General features: G+C 42.5%; 1 protein-coding gene across 1 annotated transcript in view; it reads right to left on the reverse strand.

The window, feature by feature from the left end:
* Positions 1-20428, reverse strand: part of galnt2 (UDP-N-acetyl-alpha-D-galactosamine:polypeptide N-acetylgalactosaminyltransferase 2) — a 51528-nt gene that overhangs the window by 23389 nt on the left and 7711 nt on the right. The gene's annotated exons all lie outside the window — the stretch shown is intronic.

Genomic DNA, 20428 nt, shown 5'->3' on the forward strand with positions numbered 1-20428 from the left:
AGGCAGAAAACTGACTTTCACACTGCTTTCTTTATGGTTTCTAGGCCTTTGCATTTCCAGTCACAAAATAACTGCTGCCGTTTTCTGTGACATCATTTCACCCTTTCACAGCTTTTCCATTCATCTGCTGCGGACAGCGTGTCAGTCGCTTCTAAAACTAATACCTGTTTTTTTAGTGACAGAAACACAATTACACCCACAACTACTATAAAATCAGTTTCTTTAGGCGCTCATCACAGCTGAGTGTGTGCACAGTCAGACGCCAACGCTCAGTGTAGGATGAAAGCTGTAATGCTGGCTGTATACTAACTGCAGAAAGTGTGAGGGGAAAACAGGACACATTTTCAGGTAAGATAAAACTCCAAATTGATTTCACGCTTTTGCTTCTATGGGCCTCAGTTACTGACATTTTATGATCAACTCTTTAAACTGAAATGTTTCATGGCTCTACATTTTGAGCTGGGTACAAAATCGTCCCCCCTCATGGCTGATCCAGTAGAGATTAGAAACCTGAGGGACCATTTTCACTGCTGTTGAGTGTCTGTAAACAAGCAGCGGGTTTACTCACATTTGCATGTGTGATGTGATTTAGTCAAATATTCTGGGCTGTTGTGGCAAATCCACTGTAACGTGATTATAAGACCTTTAAGCACTGACAGACACCTGATAAAGCCAGCTAAGGTGTTTATTTCTGTCTCCCAGAAGCTGATCATATCTGTCACGTCGTCAGTCTCGAGTCAAACAAATGTTCTGCTTCCTCTTTACATGCCTCGCTGCCTCGCCGTCTACAGGCAGTCCCCTCTTTAGAAACAGTTACATTGGGAAAATGTGTTCGGTAAACTTGAGAAAAGAAACTGTCGACCTTGGCGAGAGCATAAAGACATCAAGGACGGTCAGGGCATCTTTACCTTAATGCTGCACACACACACACACACACACACACACACACACACACACACACACACACACACACACACACACACACACACACATCCACCTCCCAGCAGCACCTTATAGATGAGGAGCCTGACAGCAGAGCAGACGGTCATGTCTAAAAAAAAGCCCTAAAGATTTCACGGTTCCATCATCCAACTTTTCAATGAGCAGAGGTTGTGTTAAATATATGACCCAGACATTAACTGAGTGGGAGAAAAGCGACATCTCATCCTACAGACCTTTCTGGTATTTTAAAGTATGTCATAGCAGTAAAGCACAGGAGTAGCTCATGACATTAATGATGGCTATGACCCATGTAGGTGCCTCAGTAAGTCATACTAGCGAGCCAGCCTGCACTATAGGCCTTTTTCACAACAGATACTGTGCAGAGAAAGAACAGGTGTTACTAAAAGCATTGACAAAGTGTCCCAGTAAGGCATGACAGTACAACAGTGTGACAGTGAGGCAGCATTGGCAATACCAGGACACAAAAACTGAAGCAGCTAAATGGAATTCAGCCCTTGTCGAAGGCATTATTTACACCTGTGCTTTCATTACCGTGACATTTGTCTTCCATGATAAAAAGGTCTTCTCAGCACCCCTACAGCTGGCACTGTCAACGCTACTATTCAGCATTAAAGTCTAAGCTAATGATAAAGAATGAACATTATCGTATTCTAAGTTATTGGTACCAGCTCTGCACAACTCCAACCTGCTGGCAGTCTGCCAAAAGGCTTTTGATACTTTGACATGTATGTGTGTGTGTGTGTGTGATTGAGCAGCTGTTCTCAACTTAACAAAACACAAGGATATTTGCTGACATCCTATCTGCTAGTTTACAGCTGAGTGACGACAGCGTGAAGTCCTGCTTCTTGACTTGTCTGCACTGATTTCCATCATTTAATGTTAAAAATGTTTATATTCTACTTGGGAATTAAAAATCTGTTTCAAGTCCCTCGTCTTTATATGTTTGCTTCCTGTCGTGCTTGTAATGGGGTTTGACACCGGTTGGACATTTGAACCGATACCGGTACCTCTCTCTGTAATTACCCTCTGTAATAACAAAAATGTCATTTTCAGCATTGTTATTTATTCAGAGGGTTTTATTATTTACGTGGAACATTTCGAACAGCCTACAGAGTAGAACCCCTCTCTCCAGGGAGCGTTATCTGATCTGGTTTTGCGACTGCTTCAGCTCGCCATTACCCCAACCGTGTTGGATTGAACAAGCTGCATGAGTGACAGTCTCGCCGTCTCCGTTTCTCTCCAATGTGCACTCTGCTACACTGCTCTCACCCTGATGCACTCTCAGGTACTGACATTTGGTTCAGACTGATTTAACATGAACTGGTGCTCGGCAGTACCGAGGTAATTCTGTGGGTACCCTCTAAAGCACAGAGTTCGGGAAACCCAACTGCTTGGAACAGCTTGTAAATGCCAAATATTTATTTTACGGCAGCAGTTCCAGGTTCCATTTTAGTCATTTTAACTGCAGAAATCCATCATCTTACTTTAGACAGGTAAGGAGAACAAGGTGACAGGAGGGCAAATGAGAGGGAGTGAAAGAGAGACAGAGACAGAAACAAGGAATGGGGGGAGGGAAACTGCTTGAACCCTCATGTAAAAAGGAGAAGAGTGAATTGGAAAAGCAATGGGGGAGAAAGTGCAGCGCATCTGTGATTTATGGGAATTGCAGTCCATCACGGATCGCACCAAGACTGAAAACATTAGGAGATGATGAGGACAATGTAGTGCTTTTACAGACCAGTACACCATTTATCAGCAAATGATTGCTATAAATATGATTGAAAGATGATTTAAAAGGGTAAATAGAGACCAGATGTTGGAGAGCTATTTTTAAAAACTCGCATTGCATGAATGGCTGTGAAATTGGCCCCGGCCTCCATCTGTGTGTAGATATCATCATATTCCACTCCGACAGTATCATATACCTTCTGTATTCAACTTCCTCTACATTAACTCTCTAATTGATTGAAGCTATGTGGTGTCCTCATAGGGTCATATTCAAACCCAAGACTTTTTTAATGGCTAATACGTCTCATCAAAATGTGCATCATTGGCATTTCCACTAGAATTCTAAACAATATTCTGTGAGTTTGTAATGACTGACAGCAGGTGGGAATTTTCTCTTTTCTATAGAACTTGAAATCCAATACTTTGGCACAAAACAAGCAATTGAAGATTCTTCTTTCTTCTGCGCTCTGGGAAATTGTTAAGGGCATTATTTTCTCATACTTTGACAATTTCACCCTCTTTAGTCCTTGCATCTCTCTCCTTTCTATCTCCCCCTCCTTCTCTCTGCCTTCCACGTCTTTTTCATCTCTCACTTCATCTTCATTCTTCTGCTATGTGACTTTGGCAGCAGTCTTTTAGTCTGCCATCTGACAGACTGTCATGACACATGGGGTCATCCTTTACAAAGGCATGTGAGGGGTGGTTTTAAATATCTGTGTGAGGTATAGCTCCGTTTTGTTTTGTTTGGCCATCTTTTAGTCTTGTTTAATCTGCCTTTTTAGGATTTTTCTCCAGTGGCGGCTGCTTTGTTTTCCTGGTTTAACCTAACAACTCTCATGGGTGTTCGCGTCCCTGCAGTGTGTGTTTGTCTCCATGCTTTTATGTTGGTTATGTAAGGCAGCATCAAGCATCTTACAGCACAGAGATATACATATTCATTAAGAAAAGAAAGCCAATTTGGGGGCTTTATGTGTCATGCTGTAACAGGGTGACAGGAAACTGACGGGGCAAATGAGAAAATGGCACGTGACAGGTCATGAGCAGCAATCTCATAGAAACAAAGTACATGCTGTGCCAAAGCACCTGAAGCCAACTAATTGAGGCCGTCACGAAACATTTCAAATATTCAAATTCTAGTCAGATGTCAAAAGAGTGATGGAGCGAATTTTAGACTAAATCTGGCTGTTGCACACGTCACAGCAGCCATTTCTATCTTCTATTTTACAGCTGACTGAACTGAACACATCTCTGGCTCGTCATGTCGTGACTTCACAGGAAGTCTGAGGAAAACAGAGTGCTGCTCCTCTCTGCCTCTCCTCCATACAATGTCTTCAAGATATTTCAGTTTGCCTTCAAATAAAAAAGGCAAAACACACAAATCTTTAAAGAATTTACAACAATGGAAAAAGCACACCATCAATGGAACTCATTTAAATTTAATATTACAAATTAAAATTCTAGGTTGGTTTGGTCTATTTTTAGATGAAGGCTATTAGGGTCAAAACACAACAAAATAAAACTTCAACAAGGTCTCACACCACATTGTTTGGCCAGAGAAAGTAGCTTATTGCTCTCTTCAAAGCCACCAGACTATTCTAGAATGCAAAATGTCATTTCAGACTGAAGGCCCTCTGGGCCACCGTAAGTTTTAGGAGCAATTACCAGTCTTAATAATCTTTTTTTTTCTCTGCCAAGTGAAGGGTTTATGTGGGGCACAACAGAGCTCACACACCTGCTCCTTTCATAATGGGATGGACTTTAAGCCCCCAACAGATCAGACCAAGTCTGTGTGTTTGGTGTGTGTGTTAACACGTGTCAGTTCATATTTGTGTATGTGGGCGTTTGTGAGCTCACATGCCTTTGTGTGTCAGTGTGGTTGCATGCACGGTTATCTGTCTGTCAGTGAATGTGTGTGTGTGTGTGTTTGATGTGGTCTTGGTCGAGCCTCTAATAGTCTGAGTATAATCCACAGTAATCTGATCACATCCACTGATAGATTAAGTCAGATAGGAGCCAAGAGTTCAGCAACACACATGCAGAGTACTCCGCCCCCCCCCCCCCCACACACACACCACCATGCATCTTTACTCACGTCCATTTGTGATAAAGTACAAGTTAACATGGGACTTCTCCCTGCAATAAATTCAAACTCAAGCCAAAACTGTTTTTGAATTCACAGTGTAGATCCAGATTAAACCATGTTTTTGATACAACAAGCAGTGCCAGCAATCTGATTTGCTCTGAAGGCTTAATTCATCACAAAATCCCTCCAAGAGATAAGAGTACTGTGCATGAGGCATCGATAGCAGCAGGGAGGGAAGGCAATGAAACACACTGATGGAACCAGCACACAGTGATGATACAATATGCTGCTGAGGGTAGTCATTACTGAAAACCCTGCTTAAATTAAATGTTACTCTGTTTTGTATTATACTGTTATACTTGTATTGGTTGTACGCCCAGAGACTGCTGAGATTATCTCGGAGACTCGACTGCTCCTTCTGTTTTTCAACTGTGTAAGGTCGCTGCTAAACAAAATTAAATTAGCCACTAATTTATCTCCAAACAAGACGATGAGCGCAGAGCCATGCCAGCGGCTCTGTGAGGCTTTATTTAGGCACAGTGGTGCTTTGAGCGCGATGCTAACAGCAGCATGCTAATGTGCTCACAATGATATCATGCTGGTGCTCAGCAGGTATAATGTTTACCATGTTAAATATCTTTGTTTAGTCTGTTAGCATTATAATTAGCACTAGGCACAAAGTACAGCTGAGGCTATTGGGAATTTAATTTGTTTTGCAGGAATTTTCGCTATATGAAAAGTCAGAGGATCAGCAAAGTTATTACAGTCTACACTCAGCGGTCGCTTTGTTGGTGCACCTGCACAATCTACCTTTAAGAAGTTTAGAATGTTTCGTTTTTGTTATCAATTCATTTAATTATTTGAAGTTTATTATTGAGGTCATGGTTAACGGTGGTGTTGTACTAGACTACATTATATTGAGAGATGTAATTCTTTTCTCCTTCCTACTTGCATACAAGACGGGGGCAGAATAATAGGCGTCCCAAAAGTAGACATTATTGCAGGGAGCTGTATTAGACTACACGAGATAGTACAGGTGTACCTGAGGAAGTGGATATTGCGTGTGTCCTGAGGGGGACAGTAAATGAATGTTTGTATCAAAGTTCATGAAAATCCATCCAATATTTGTTTGTTGTTCGACATTTGACAAAAAAAACAAGAATCTCAGCCCTGTTGTGGCGCTAGAGGAAAAGTCGGATGATCCCACAAGTCAGAGGGAGTCATCCTCTGGGGACCATGAATGTGTGTGCAAAATGTTATCACATCCATCCAATTTATCTTTGAAATATTTTAGTCTGGACCACAGACCAACTGACTGACAGCAGAGGAGAAATACATGGATTCATGTTGTATATCTCAAATCCGACTTTAATCAACACTTTGTTCTAGTGGTTTGGTGCAGGCTTCCACCCGCAGGGCAGCATACAGCAGAGAAAATGTCCTCCAACTGGACAGCTCAGGTCCAAGTCTCTGATCAGAGCCAGGCTCAGTAGCTGAGCCTGACCTTTGACTTCCTCATCATACAGCACTATTTATCCCAAAGGGGATAAAACCACAGCCTTCCTGGGTACACAGGAGAGGGTTTTCAAAACTAAATTTTATAACTATTCTCTGGATAAGAGGAAGTCATGTGTAACACACCTGCCTGGTCAGATAAACATCTAAAATGTCAAAAAGAATGACTTCACCCAAAGCCTGGTGTGAGGGGGCTTTGAACTTCTTCAGATTGAACTGGAAATGAACTCTGTAGCTAAACTTAAACTAAAACTAACTAGACTGAGAGCTGGAGTGGACCAACAAATAATCACAAGGGAAGTGAAGGGATGAAGAACAAAGACAGACAATTCATGTTTCACCATGAAGTCATATGGACACAAATTTTCAGGGGGAATTAGAATTTGGTTATTATATATGAGTCAGAAATAATTTTTGTACTTCCGGTTTCCTCATCTCAGTGTCACTGGACTTTTTGAATGGGTTTTTGGTTAAATGCTTGAAAGGTCTGTTTCTTAAACATGCTTAAAAGATTTTTGTGTTTTGTTTAAGTACATCAGTAAATACCCCACTCTGTGGCTAAATGACACTGCAGAGGCTGTCGGCGATGTTACGCAGACCACAGTCCCTAAATTCTATTTATTGATTAATCCAAAATCCAATAGCAAAATCCCATTGGCATTTTAGTCATAGGACCCGGGGTGATGCTAACTTTCAGACTGGTTTATAAAAAGACGTCATCGCTGCAACGGTTTACACTGCAGGTGCTTTTTTCTTGTGAGCCACATGTTCTCACATGATCTCATTACAGAGGGATCTCACAGTCCATGCGTGATCTCACAAATGACTTGGTCAGACATGGAGGAGGCGAGTGAAACTGTAAACACACAGCAGGAGGAGAAAGCATCCCACTGACTGAAGTCAGGCTGGTATTTATTTGCACCTGTTGGCCTCAGAACCTGCAGCACTTCAAATTACTGTTCTCATTTGGAGCCTTAAAGCTGCCATTTTGACTTTTGTCTTTTATTTTAGAGTCAAGTGTTGTCTCATGTGAGGCGGTTATTCTTGTTTGTATGGAAGTTCCCATTTAAAGAAGATGATTTTGGCCATGCCGCCCACGGCTGGCAGGAGACAAGAACATACCTTCGCATGCTTAGGAAAACAAAGACCACAGAAACACCACTTTTCCAGTAAGCTTCACCTAATTTTCCAGTAAAAACACAAACTAACTCTAGGAGTTTTTGCAGTTCCTGCACTCTTAAGTCCTTTGTTTATAGAGCCAGCCTGTCTATATATGAATGAATTAGTGTCAAGTAGCAACCGCTACAAACAAAGAGTGCCGTGTTTGCTAGAAAACAAAAATTAGATTGCAGCCAACAATCTCTATCTCCAGTACAACCCCCAAACACCCCCAATATATTAGCCATTTGGGATACTTTATATATTTTGTACAAAAAAAGTGACATGCTCATCACTGGGACGGCAAAGGTTAACACTGTGACTGTGTTAATATCCCTGATTCAGGCACCCTGTGGTGATGCTGTCCTCTCTGGCTCGCGTTGCTAGTTGTTTATTCAGGAGAAGAAAAAATCTAGATCAAGACACATTTTCTTTCCTCCTCTTTAATCACAGCACTGTATCCACGGGCCACACGCACACACACATACACACACACATATACACACACACACACACACACACAATCTTCTGGCATATGTTCAACATGAAAGGGGTGTAGAGAAGCTTGTTGCTGTGAGCAGCTCTTAAAAACAGCCATTACTGAGGTGTCATTACACACAGGAGTACAGCGAGGTTCCATGAGAATGTAGACGGAGGGTTTCGGTATTTGCAGGCGTTTTACCTCCCAGCAGAGGTTTCCAGCAATGCACTGTTGCAGCACAACCTGCTGAAGCAAACTGTTTTTGTGCCTCTGCAACTGCAAAGTTTGGGCTAAAACTGTCAAGTTAAATATGGCTGAACCTTCCACCTGTGAGCATCCCCACCTCCCTCTTCCTCCCAACTGTATTTCTTTTGAATGCATCTCATCTCCCATCTGCTCCTTTGTCGTGTGGTGGCATCTCCTCCCGTCTGATTCGCCCCCTCTGCGTCTCCCCAACACATGCCTCCTCCACTGATCAGCCCTCATCTCGCACTCTTTACTCTCGTCTCCCTCCTTTTTTCTTCGTCAGTTACGAACTTAACATTCTGAATGCTTTTTGGTTACTTTCTCAAGGCTTGCTCAGCCACAAAGAGCTGCACAGAAAGGAAAAACAGGCCTGGAAAAGTCACAGCACTGACATTTAACCATGTGGTCCAACAGCTCAAAGGACTTCAAGTGAGACCATGATGCTTTGGGCTAAAGCCGCTTTTCAGGAACTCTGATTTAGACTCTGCTTGAACTCTTGAATTTTTTTTTAATTTATCTAATTGCTCTAGTGAAATACTGCTGAAGGGAAATATCATAGTAGAACACTTTGTGCATGGCTGATTACACTATTGCTATAGCTAGTTGGCAGACGGGAGAGAACATCCCGGTACGACGCCAAGAGAGATGGATGGAGACAGGAAAGTGGAAAAAGGACTGCGGAGACCAGAAAGCAGAGCAAGAGGATGCAATAGTTCTGTAGCATTAGAGGACTGCGTGATCTTTCCCCCGACACCAATATAGTCTTTATGCTCGTGCTTGTAAAAGCACATTCTCAGGTCACCTGGTGTCTGAATGTCAACATTCACGTGAGTTTATGCCTTAGATATATCAAAGTAAACACAATGTGACAAACATTACCGTCTTTCTAAACTGTAAGAAGTCACATTTAATGACTTATTTTCTGTGTTACTTGCGGCTGATTGCTCCACCAGAAACAAACAAATCATTAAAATGGAGTTGACTGGTTTTCTTGGTTGTCATAGCTTTGGGTGATGTGTTTGTGGTTTCCTCTGGGGTTACTTACAATCATATAATTCACAAAGAGCCTTTTAATAGAAAAGGAAATCAATTGCCTCAACGTAATCTGCTCGTCTTTCTTTCAGCAGAGCAAAGAACCAAACAATACGGCATTGACACCAGTCATCCAGCAGTTATTTAGCTGTCAAACATGTTGGTGCAGCTTAGCAGGCAGCCTGTTTACTCCAGCACAATTAAATGTGTACAATTAAAAAGCAAAAATTAAAAATTCATGCTAACAGTATGGGGGAGAACACACAGAGTGAGGGCAGGCAGAGAGAAGAAATCTTGTCGGGCTTTCATCCAGTGCTGTAGCACAGTCAGAGCGAAGCCTGGAGCTGTTCAGTCAACCTCCCCTGGATAAGAAACAGTGCTGCTCTCTGTCTGCCTGTCTCTGACATTTAATAAGGCATGACAGAGGGAAGGGGGGGTATCCAAAACATCACAGAAGTATCAGAAGTGTGTCACACTCTCTCTCCCTTTCTCCCTCCCTCCCACACACACACACACACACACACACAAACACCCCTACTGATGCATAGCTGTCGGAAAAACTTGCTCTGCTTCAAAGGAGCTCATTAGGCAGAGTATAACTTAAAATTATAGCCATTCCATAGTAATATCTATACGAGAGATATTGAGTAAGTGAGTGAGTGAGAGAGTGAGAGAGGAGGGGGGTCTGATTGTAAAATCCACAAGACTTCAACCCTGAAGCCCCTTCAACTTCACTCGGTTGGGAACTCAGACTGCACTGAGCAAACTGTGACAAGTCTCACCAGGGTGTGTGTGTGTGTGTGTGTGTGTTAGTGAGAGAAAGAAAGAGTGAGAGAGACTTGGGGGGTGTAAGACGGCTCAATGGAGCAATTGTGTATGCTGGCCTCCTTCCCAAAACCCCATCTGCATCCTACACACACACACACACGCGCGCACACACACACAGACAAACGCATGCAAAGAAAGATATACACATGCACATACACACACACACACACACACACACACACACGCATGTATGCACACATGCACTTGAACCTAAAGTCAGCCACACAGACAAACCAAACTGTGAACAGTTATCTTCAGTTTGTAGGTTTTTGTTTAGCACCTGTCGAGGTGGGTGATGTCTGAATCAGCCCAAATGAACACGGCCAGTTAGTGAGTTCACTCTTTTGACTTTTAACTGGCAGAAAGCCAAAGTTTCCCCTCACTATCACAGCTGAAATACTGAGGAGACGTTTAAAGACTTGACTGCACATGTGTCTTCTTTACCTGTCGCTGCCTCCACAAAGATTGCTTGCTGCAAAGAAAAATGAACTCTTGATGCTCAAAAAACACCCACCAAGTGGAAAAAATTTCCCAGGAGGAAATAAAGTTTGAAGCTCTTGTTCCGTCTGCTGCAGTGATTTCCACAGCTGCACCTCAACTGGAGGGACGTGGGTGGACTACTGGACACTGTTCCATACAAGCAAACTATAGTTTCTCTAAAGCTAAAATGATTAGCTGCAACTATTTTGATGATCAGTTCATTGTTTAAGACATTTTCCAGGCAACTTCTTGTAAGAATCTGCTGATATCCTATGTGAATACATAGTTAGTTTGGAGATATCATCTGCAAACCATGATTTGCAGACATTTTACAGACCAAACACTGAATTGACAATATATTAGACATATGTCAGTCAGGACACTCACGTCAAGGTTGTAACCATTTATTGCAACAACACACATTTTACTCTGTGGTGCAGCTCAGCTCATTAATCATTGACTGTCATAGCTGCTTGTTGCAGTACTAATTATGTTAAAAATAATTAATTTGATTAGAGCTGCGACAACATATTTTTTTCATCATCCACTAAGCTGTCAATTATTTCTTTTTGAATTAACTGATTAACTGTGTAGTCTATGAAAATAATAAAAAATAAAATATCCCCATCACAGTTTCCCAGAAACCAAACTGATGTTTTCAACTCGACTCTGTTTAAAACCCCAAAGATGTTTAATGGTACAGAAGAAAAAGCTACAAATGTGAGACATTTGAGATGCTGCAGAGTTTGCATTCTCTGTAGGCAGGCCAATCCAGAGTGTGGGCAGAAAAAAAAAAGCACCATGTGCCAAAATTCCTGGATCGATGCACCTTTACTGTACAGGCTCTCATTAAAACAGGGAACTAACTTCTTAAGGGAACAGTGAAAGTACTGCCCAGCGATATAAGGCATAGTATTCAGCATAATCATTACCTACATTTTCTTATATATCAGTATGGGGACTAGTACTAGTAAGTCTTTTACTAGTTAATGAAAACCATCGACATGAGCAGTGAGACCAATGGCCCAAACACTTGGTGTATCCCTTTAAGACGTGCCTGCTGCCCACAGCGACTAACCATCCATTCATCTGTCTGCCAGTTTGTCAGTGATGGTTCAACAGACACAATAAACAGAGCTCAGGTTCATGGTGTCATGGTGTCCGTTACGTATCCATTGTTGTAGCACTGTAGTAATTCCTTTGAAGAAAGAGAGGTCTTTTCATGTTGAGTGAGCAGGGTCAGAGACAGGACCCTCTGTGTTCTGTCCAGGACTGCAAAGAACATGAAAGAGCTTCAAAAGGCGGCAGATAAAGAGAGAGGCAAAGAAAGCAGAAAAGAAAGCTGGACAGTTGATTCACAGTTGTTGAAAGGAGCAGTGATGAGATCTGTGAGGGAGAGAAACACGAGGGCAGGGAGGGAACAGGAGGGGAAGAGCGATGGGACACAACTACGCCTCAGTCGTCGCTGTTATCATGTAAAACTATGTGGTTTTCATCGCCCCACATGCATTTAAAGATGATCCTGTAAGTGCTAAATGAGTTCCACTCAAGGGAATCATAACGCCCCCATCAGGAGGCATTATAGGGCCAAAAACTGATAGTCATCTACAAACAAAATTGGAATGTTTCCATCCCTGAAATCTTTTTTGGAAATGTCAGATTTTTATGTGGCGGTAATGATTATTCAGCATTGTGAAAGCCGCTTATTCCCCACTGTTAGTCAGCAGGAGTTTGAGAATTAATTTGAACAAATTACTCCTGATAATGGGCAAGTTCAGATTCAATTTTCAGAAAAAGGAGAAGGCGCTGCTGGAGACACTAAAAGAGGGAATGCAAAACAAGACAAGGCAAGGGGGAGGAGGAGAGCGTAGCAGGAGAGAAAGCCTTGGGACGGTGAGGATGAAAGATGAAGCAGGGAGGCGATGGAGTGAAGTGCTGAATCATCTGAGTGTGTCAGCAGAGGGAAAAAGTAGGCCAGGGTGGTGGGGTGGGCAGGGTGGGGATGTTAAACTCCCCAATTCAGTTGTACAAACTCTTTCATCAACCACTTGCTTCCTCTCTTTTCTTTCCCCACAAACCCCCCTTCTTTGATGCACCCACCCACCCCCTCCCTGCTAACACTAAATGATTGTCCCCTCTTCCACCACAGCGGGGGTCTGTGATTACCACCAGAAAGGTTCCTTCTTGCTTTAAGACAGTCCGTTTGTTGGGAGGTGCTTTTCTCATGTTATTACGCCAAAATGATTGTGATTTGTGAAAATTGCAGCTCCCGATGTTTTCAAAGAGAATATAATGGGGATAAAATGGAGGGTTTTGCTGCAAGGGAAGGCAGAGAGATCAAAAGGTGTAAATAGCTTTGGGTGAATTTACAGTAATAACGACGCTGAGGTCACCAGTGCTACAGTACTGATAGCTGCTGAAATCGCAACACAGCACCACATACCACCTCATACCATAGGAGTGTGTGCACGTGTGTGTGAGTGTGTGTGTGTAAGTCTATAAATATTTTCTTTCCCATACAAGGAGAAAAGTTTTCTGTAGGGCAACAGAGGAAGGATGCATGGATGTGAGTAGTAGTGGTAGGGAATGTATGCTTTTTTCCTTCAGTGTGTGTGTTTAGGCAGAACCAAAGCCAAGACCCCCCCCTCCCAGTTTCCTCAACATGTCTGCCGTTAAGTGCATGCTGCATACATTTTTGTGTAGATTCAAAGCCAAACGTATTGCCGACGTATGCACACGTACACTTTGCTCTAGACTGAAAAACTCTCAGAAACATAATTAAGTTGTATTCAGTTGTCAAATGAAACCCACTTGCAAATACTTGAGGCCCACTCCCACTCCCACTCCCACTGTTAATTAATGCATGTCGACACACTCCTGTTTGGACATAAACCAGACTTCTTCTGTCCTTGCACCGATAACATCCTTCCCATCACGTCTACAGCAGCCTGTCAGTCTGTCATTACACACTGTGTCTGATGACATCAGCTGGTCAAATCTGAGTGCTGCTATTTAGTCATACATGGAGGACAACAAGACGTAAACACTCACTAACAAATGGTGAAACTGCACAATGTCCTGATAACATCAAGGCTTTAAGTTTAAGAAAATTCAACATTAGTACTTCTTCCTCCCGTGATGCAACTCAAACCATCTTTCATTCAACCCATCCAGTCTGGTAAACTCCACGCCCACGGTTTGTAACACCAGATTTCTGTGGCATATCTGTGGTCTCCGCAAATCGCTATGACATCATCTGGGTCATTTCTCAGCCTTGACAAAGCTCTGCAACAAGCGAACCGATGTGTGTAAATACAGTGTGATGTTTGATGGCCTGCCTCTGGGACAAACACTCCACCTCCACAGAGGTGCCCACGCGGCATGTTGTTTATTCATAAATAGCAGTTTTTGCAGTTGTTTTTTTAGTGCATCTGGTCCTGACTGGTCCCCGATAATGTGCGTGTATGAGGTCGTGTTTCTGTCATAACCACTCCAGGATCTCAGCTTGTATTACGGTAAAATTCCCTAATGTGTTCAACTGGCTGAAGCTACAGAAGGGGAGCAGATGTAAGACTTTTAACAAAAGGCTAATTACATACTCCAACTCTTGTCCTGTAACTTTTCTGGCACACAAAGGAGATTTTTTTTCCCTGTAATGGGATACAGGCCCTTTGAAACAAATTGCTACTCTCATCATGCAGCTCTCCCTGGGGAAAGTCACAGCTCTCACTTTGAGTTATGACCTACAGTTTCAGTAACCAGACAGTGACATATTACAGACCTTAATCAAGCTGTTTTTATGAACTGCTCTGACAGATTAGGGTGTATCCCATTTTAGGGTGTGTTGGTCACAGTTAGATTCAGTTGCCACAAATATTTGGCCGTGGTTCAATTCAAAAGGCTGCTGAAAGAACCCTTATCATTACACGCCAACAGCCAGCCAGTGTATTTATCTGCATGGGCCAGTCCAGCAGAGTTTGTACATACTGTATTGTTCTTCTTCTTTCTTTTAAGCACATTTCCTGTCTTCTTATGCCATGTTGTTTCTTCATTGTGTCTGAGAAATCTGTGCTGAAAGTTCTCCACAACACAACTGTCGTGCCTGAAATCTGGCCACAATGTGTCACAACAAATAAAAGTAGAAATATAATTAAAGATCAGCCTGTTTGCACAGGCTAACTGGCTGGTTTATGATGTACTGCGTTGGCCTGGATGATCACAGATTCAGTGGATGAATTAAATTAAATTTTAACACGTTTGTCATTTTATTTAAATGTGTCCTATGGGCTGCATGTCTGTGGTTTATTTCCCCTGTTGACACTGCGTTTTTCTATTGTAACAAGATTCGATCTCGGCTGACTGAGGCTGTGAGAGGGTGCGGTACTACGATCCTACCATCCAGCATGGCTCTTGTCTTGAAGTTCACCAACACATTGAGTTATTCCGTGAACACGTGAGTCTGCTGGCATTTACTTTCAGCGCCATTTACTTTCAGAGCAATAACTAAGTTTGATTTCATTTCTAGTGTGCTGCTATTTTAAGAACTGTGAGAACAGTGAATAATAGAGGGAGAGTTTAGCAATCTGCTGGCAACAGAAACAGCAGAGACGTCAGTCCAGCCAGAATACAAATGCTCTGGTGCCGCAATCCATCTCCATCCTGCCATTGTAGTTTAGAAAGTGCAATTTCATTTAGCTTTGTTCGTACATTTCAATCAGTCGGCTGACGTGAGCCATGCTCACAGCAGTCAATCCTTGCGCTGCTGCAGTTACACACCGTTGGGCCGATCATTCACAGGCAGGGTGGCGACGGTGAACTCTGACCTGCGCGAACATCACACACGCTGAGGCTGCCATGTTGTTAATGGAAGGCAGCAGGGGGAAGAGTGAGAGGAGAGGCTGGCTGTGCTGGAAACAAATGCAGCTAACAGCAGACTGTATCATCTGTATGTATGTGTTATAATCAAACGGTGCATGTATCCGGGAACGGTGAGGCCAGTAAAAAGAGTAAACCGTCCTCACACTGCCTCCCAAAGTGTGGGCTCAGCTGTACGTAGCAGCAGACTTGGCCTCGTCTCCAGCATGACGTTAGACTGGAAGAGTGTATAACATGCAGTGGAGAGGGCGTGAAACGACTCATTTCAAACCAACTCTCGCTAAGGTGTTAGATGGTTTTAGCTATTCTTGGCCTATCCTAATGGGGTCCGACACAATCACATCTGCTCCACCCCCACCGAGCTGAAAGCACAGATAAATCAAACCTACCTTTTAAGGCAGAAACGCACGCAGAAAAAGACATGAGGCCTGCTGGCCGAAGAGCTCGGGATATTCTGTGGCACCCTTTGTGTAGGTGGTGGTTTCTAAAGCTGAGGGTTAGGGGGACCAAAGTGGGTCACAGCCCTGCTTCTGGAGGGACTGTACATGACAACAAGTTTGTGTTTTCATAATTGGCTCCCAGGGTGACCGGCTGAAATTCTGGCCTACTTCAACACAGCAAACAGACTAAAATCAAAAAATAAAAAGACAAACAGCATGAGAATAGAAAAAAGTATATTTGTGCCAGAGAGAAACACAAAGAAAGCAAATAACCAGGGGAGAAAGAAAGGAAATATAGAGGGGAAAGAGAGGGAGAGGCAGGGGGAAATGAGTGCATTACCATATGGACTGCTGGAGAGAAACTAGGGAGTTTACCATCATCACACGCTGAAATATAGCCTGAGTCAGGGGAACAGGCATTACTAAACACACACACACACCTCAAAGATCATATTTGGACAATTGGCCATTCGTTAAGCATAGATACTGCTGCTATGTCAGTGGAGCTTTCTGCTCTCGCTGCACGTACACAGTTTACAATGATTCTAACTGTGGCAGCTTTACCACTGGAAATGTTTACAGACGTTCAAAACAAAAAAACAAAACAATTGCTCTTTAATTTCAGACGGAGGTCGATAAAAGCAGGCTTCTTATTTCTAGTCTGCAGTTCTCGGTTTTTGCAGACTGAAATAAAAATAATTGTTGTTGGCAGATTGTATCAGCTGTAGCTAGCTAATTATCCTCACATGAGCTTTAGGAGTTGGTTGAAAACAGTCTCCGGCTCACTTTTTAGTGTCTCCAGCTGACTTTTTTTTTTTTAAATAACAAGAACTTGTAAATGAGTGTTAAATATGAACACAATGGCTACGTGCATGACTTGATGCTAAAAAGACACGAACAAGGATGAAACAGCAGTGATGTTGTGGTGCAGTTTAAAGCCGTGTAGTGCAAGTGTTGGAAGTATGATGAGGAGAGGATCTGCCTGTTATTTTGTCTTAAATAATATAACCCTGTCTTTTAACTACTTGGCTTGCATATTTGGACCAGCAATACAGAAGTTAGACTTTTTCTTTATTGTTCCTAGTTTCAAACGGCATATTTCCACTTTAAATATTTCAAGGGGGAAAGCTTTTAGATGAGGACTAGCCAATGTTTTTGGCGAGTGTAAAGCTATCCAAAACACCTCCGTCAGTGTTTTTGATTGGCCCAGTAGCAAAGAAGTGAGCCTGAAACCTGTTTCAGTGTTTGCCAAACTGTTCACTGGCAACGCTGGTATCCCTGACTGGTGCAGCAGCTTATTTGGAGTAACAAAGAATTTCCTACCATAAATCATTGTACATGAAGTCATACAATTACAGCTGGCACAGACTGTACCGTCCTGAGGCAGCAGAACTGGTCTGGTGCTGAGGAGACACATTAAACATAAACCCTTGCTGATAGGAACCTTGGGCCGAGCTCATGTCAAAATGAAGGGTTTCTGTTAAAAAAAAAAAAACAGGCATACTTAACAATCACGTTAAATGTATAAATACATGCATCTATTTTTACAGAACCACCATCCAAGGCGCCTGTCACAGGAGGAGTACGCCATACAGTAGCGGTCTGTTTCTAACACCAGACTAGCGGTGCTGTCTCAGGAGTCAGTGATGTGATTTTCAGGCTTTTTCCTTCGGAATTTCAACCACTAGGACAGACGACTCCTATTCATGCTGCATTCAAGCCACTTTTTTCACTGTTTTTTTTTTAAATATCCAGGTCAGGCACAGTAACTTAACTTGAAGGGGTGAGTGGGAAAAGAAATATTTCTGCCACGCCAAACTGTGTAATAAGTTGATGCATGAACACAGGACAGTCTGTGACACAAACACAAAGGTCCTAAACCTGTTGACGTGTCCCTGGGAGGAGAGGCGAGGCAAGCCCACAGGAAAACCAGCTGAATAGTAAAACATGTGGTCAAAGACACACACACACACACTGGCACTCTAATTATTCATTTTCATTTCAATCCACTTGCATCCATCGTGTCATGACTCATATACTTTCATATACTGGCATGCGATGTTCTAGCAGGCTGACTTTAACCAGTCAGCCATTTTGTCAGTCATTTACTCTGATTCTTCCCTGTTCTAAACTAGAGGCAGCCAGTAGAGCCCAGTCAGCACCTCTGCTTCCTGAAACCCATTTCAACATACTGTAAAAAGACACTTTACAAGCATCTTCTCCTTTATTAGCATTGACCACTAACATTACAAGCTTTACTGTGGAATTTGGTCCCTTTTATGGTCGTTTACGTGCAGTCGGGTGTTCGTTCTGAGTGCTGTCGCAGCGTGCAGGACAGCGTGGGGGGGTCACCAGGGTGGAGAGGTCATGAGTAGCAGCAGTAATGGAAGTCACTCATACAGTAGGTCTATGTCGTGTACTTTAATCAATAAAAGCAACCTTTATTTTACACATTTAAAAAGGTATTGTGTATATATATTAACTATTTTAATTTACCTTTTTGGCGACCCATCAGTCAGAATCAGAAATGCTTTATTTATCGGACGTTGCAGTTGCTCTTTTAACCTCCTTTTTCCCCACTTTTGCTGCAGTTCCTTTAGGCAACATTCAGAGAGCATGTCTGAGAAGCGCTGATAGTGACAGCTGTTCCAGCTGAGAAAAACTGCGGGTTGCAATTACATAAAACACGTGTCTTCTGACTGCATTGCATTCCTGTCTGTCAAGGCTGCTGTCAGTGGAGAAATTGGTTCTATCTGCACCTTCTTCCCCCTGCACAACTGTTCACCTTCAGCGCAAAATGGTGACATGGCAAGAAAGAGGGCCAAGGAGCCATGTCACTTGTATGTGGCCCTTAATCATAGATATCAAGGAAGAGTCAGAGGTGCAGTGGAAGCTCAGCATTGCAAAACCTAGATTTAATAGTAATAAGCCAATAAAAGCATAAAGAAAAAGCAACAATTAAATTGAAAAACACGAGAAAGACAAAGTACATCACTGATATCTGGTATTTAACTGATACTGCGAGTGTTTATGGTGGGTTTTTTCTTACAGGACGACATTTGTACTGAGTAAAGCTGCAACAAAAGCCGGTTCATCATTGAACGGCCACGATGTGATGCAGGGTGAGAAATTAACACCTCCCACCAGACCAGTGTCGAAAAATCTATCTGCCCACATCTCTGGCAGATGGCCAGCCATTATTTGGCCATTTTAAAAATCAGTTGCTGCCGAGTTTCAACAGAGATTGGTCTTTGCTGTGCTGCTGTTGAAGCTGCTCCACAGACAACACATCTGACGGAACGAGCCACAGCCATCCCTTCTCTCTACAAGGCTTACTGATGGATTCATTCATCAGGGAGAAGCCATCACTGGGCAATATTTCAGTATTGTCTGTGATGAATCGTGCTGTAATCAAACAATACAACATCTGGAATCATATTAGAGAATATTATTTCTTGCACTGACCATTAGATTTAACTAGTCTGCATGATGCATCACCAGCACATGCTAAAGTATCATTTGTTATGATTACTGTGATACTATTTTCTAGATGTTGTCAAAAAATGCCAAAAATTCTGTTCAGAAGAGTAAAAAAAAAAAAAGATCTGTGCCTCATTTAAGGTTGAGGCTGATGCATAATGTCAGCACCAGGATTCTGTGACCCAAATGTGACAGATTCACACACGTCTGCTGCAAATGTTTCAGGATGAAGATGAGGTGGGAGGCCGGGATGCCTGAACCTCGATCGGCTCTGTGTTCCACTTGTTTCGTAAGTCGGCAGCAACACACAGCTGAGAGCGGGGCAGATGGGAGATGCAGAGATTTTGTATCCTTCAAGAAAAACAGGTTGCGCCAAAATACTCTCTACAGAAATGATGCATATGCTGATACAGACGGTTTCTTTTATTTGCCTGGGAGGTTAAATATGCCACAGATAAAAAAAGAGCTGATAGTTCCAATGTTAGATCACAGCAAGCACAACTAACTAACTCTACCTATGATTGGCAACTCAAGAGTAAACTGCTCCCCTGATTTTCAAAACACAGGGTGACAGATTTCACTCACTCAGCTGTCAGTGCAGCACTTTGTCCTTCAGGTGGTTGAATAATGACATTAAAGTTGGTTTGCAGGAGCAGCTAAATCAAAAAAGAAATGGCAAAAACCTTGCACTTAGTGAGATACATTTTTCTGCATTTTTATAAAATGTATTTTCAAAAAAAAAGGTGCACATCCTTTTTATAATTCCAGTCACACATAAAACAGAGAGCACTGTATTCCTTAAAGCATTACACAGTCAATCAAATCAATCAAAGTTTATTTGTATAGCTCTTTCCAAGTGCTTCACAGATAAAAACCAAAGGAAATGATTACACAGTCCAGTGGCAGTGACTGGAAGTGTACCAGCTATATTACATGGGTGTTTGTTGCAATTAGACGTGTAATACTGTAATTTTATAAGTGATATGAACGTCCTTCTCTCAAATAGGGCACAGGCAAAACATCACGGCCACTTGCACTCCTTATCGGACCTTTTTGAATAGTTTAGCCTGATAAGAGGAGCACAGATTACTGCTGACCTGAACATTTGCATCACTGTGG

The sequence above is a fragment of the Pempheris klunzingeri genome, chromosome 1 (genome assembly GCF_042242105.1).
Source record: "Pempheris klunzingeri isolate RE-2024b chromosome 1, fPemKlu1.hap1, whole genome shotgun sequence".
Classification (NCBI taxonomy): domain Eukaryota; kingdom Metazoa; phylum Chordata; class Actinopteri; order Acropomatiformes; family Pempheridae; genus Pempheris; species Pempheris klunzingeri.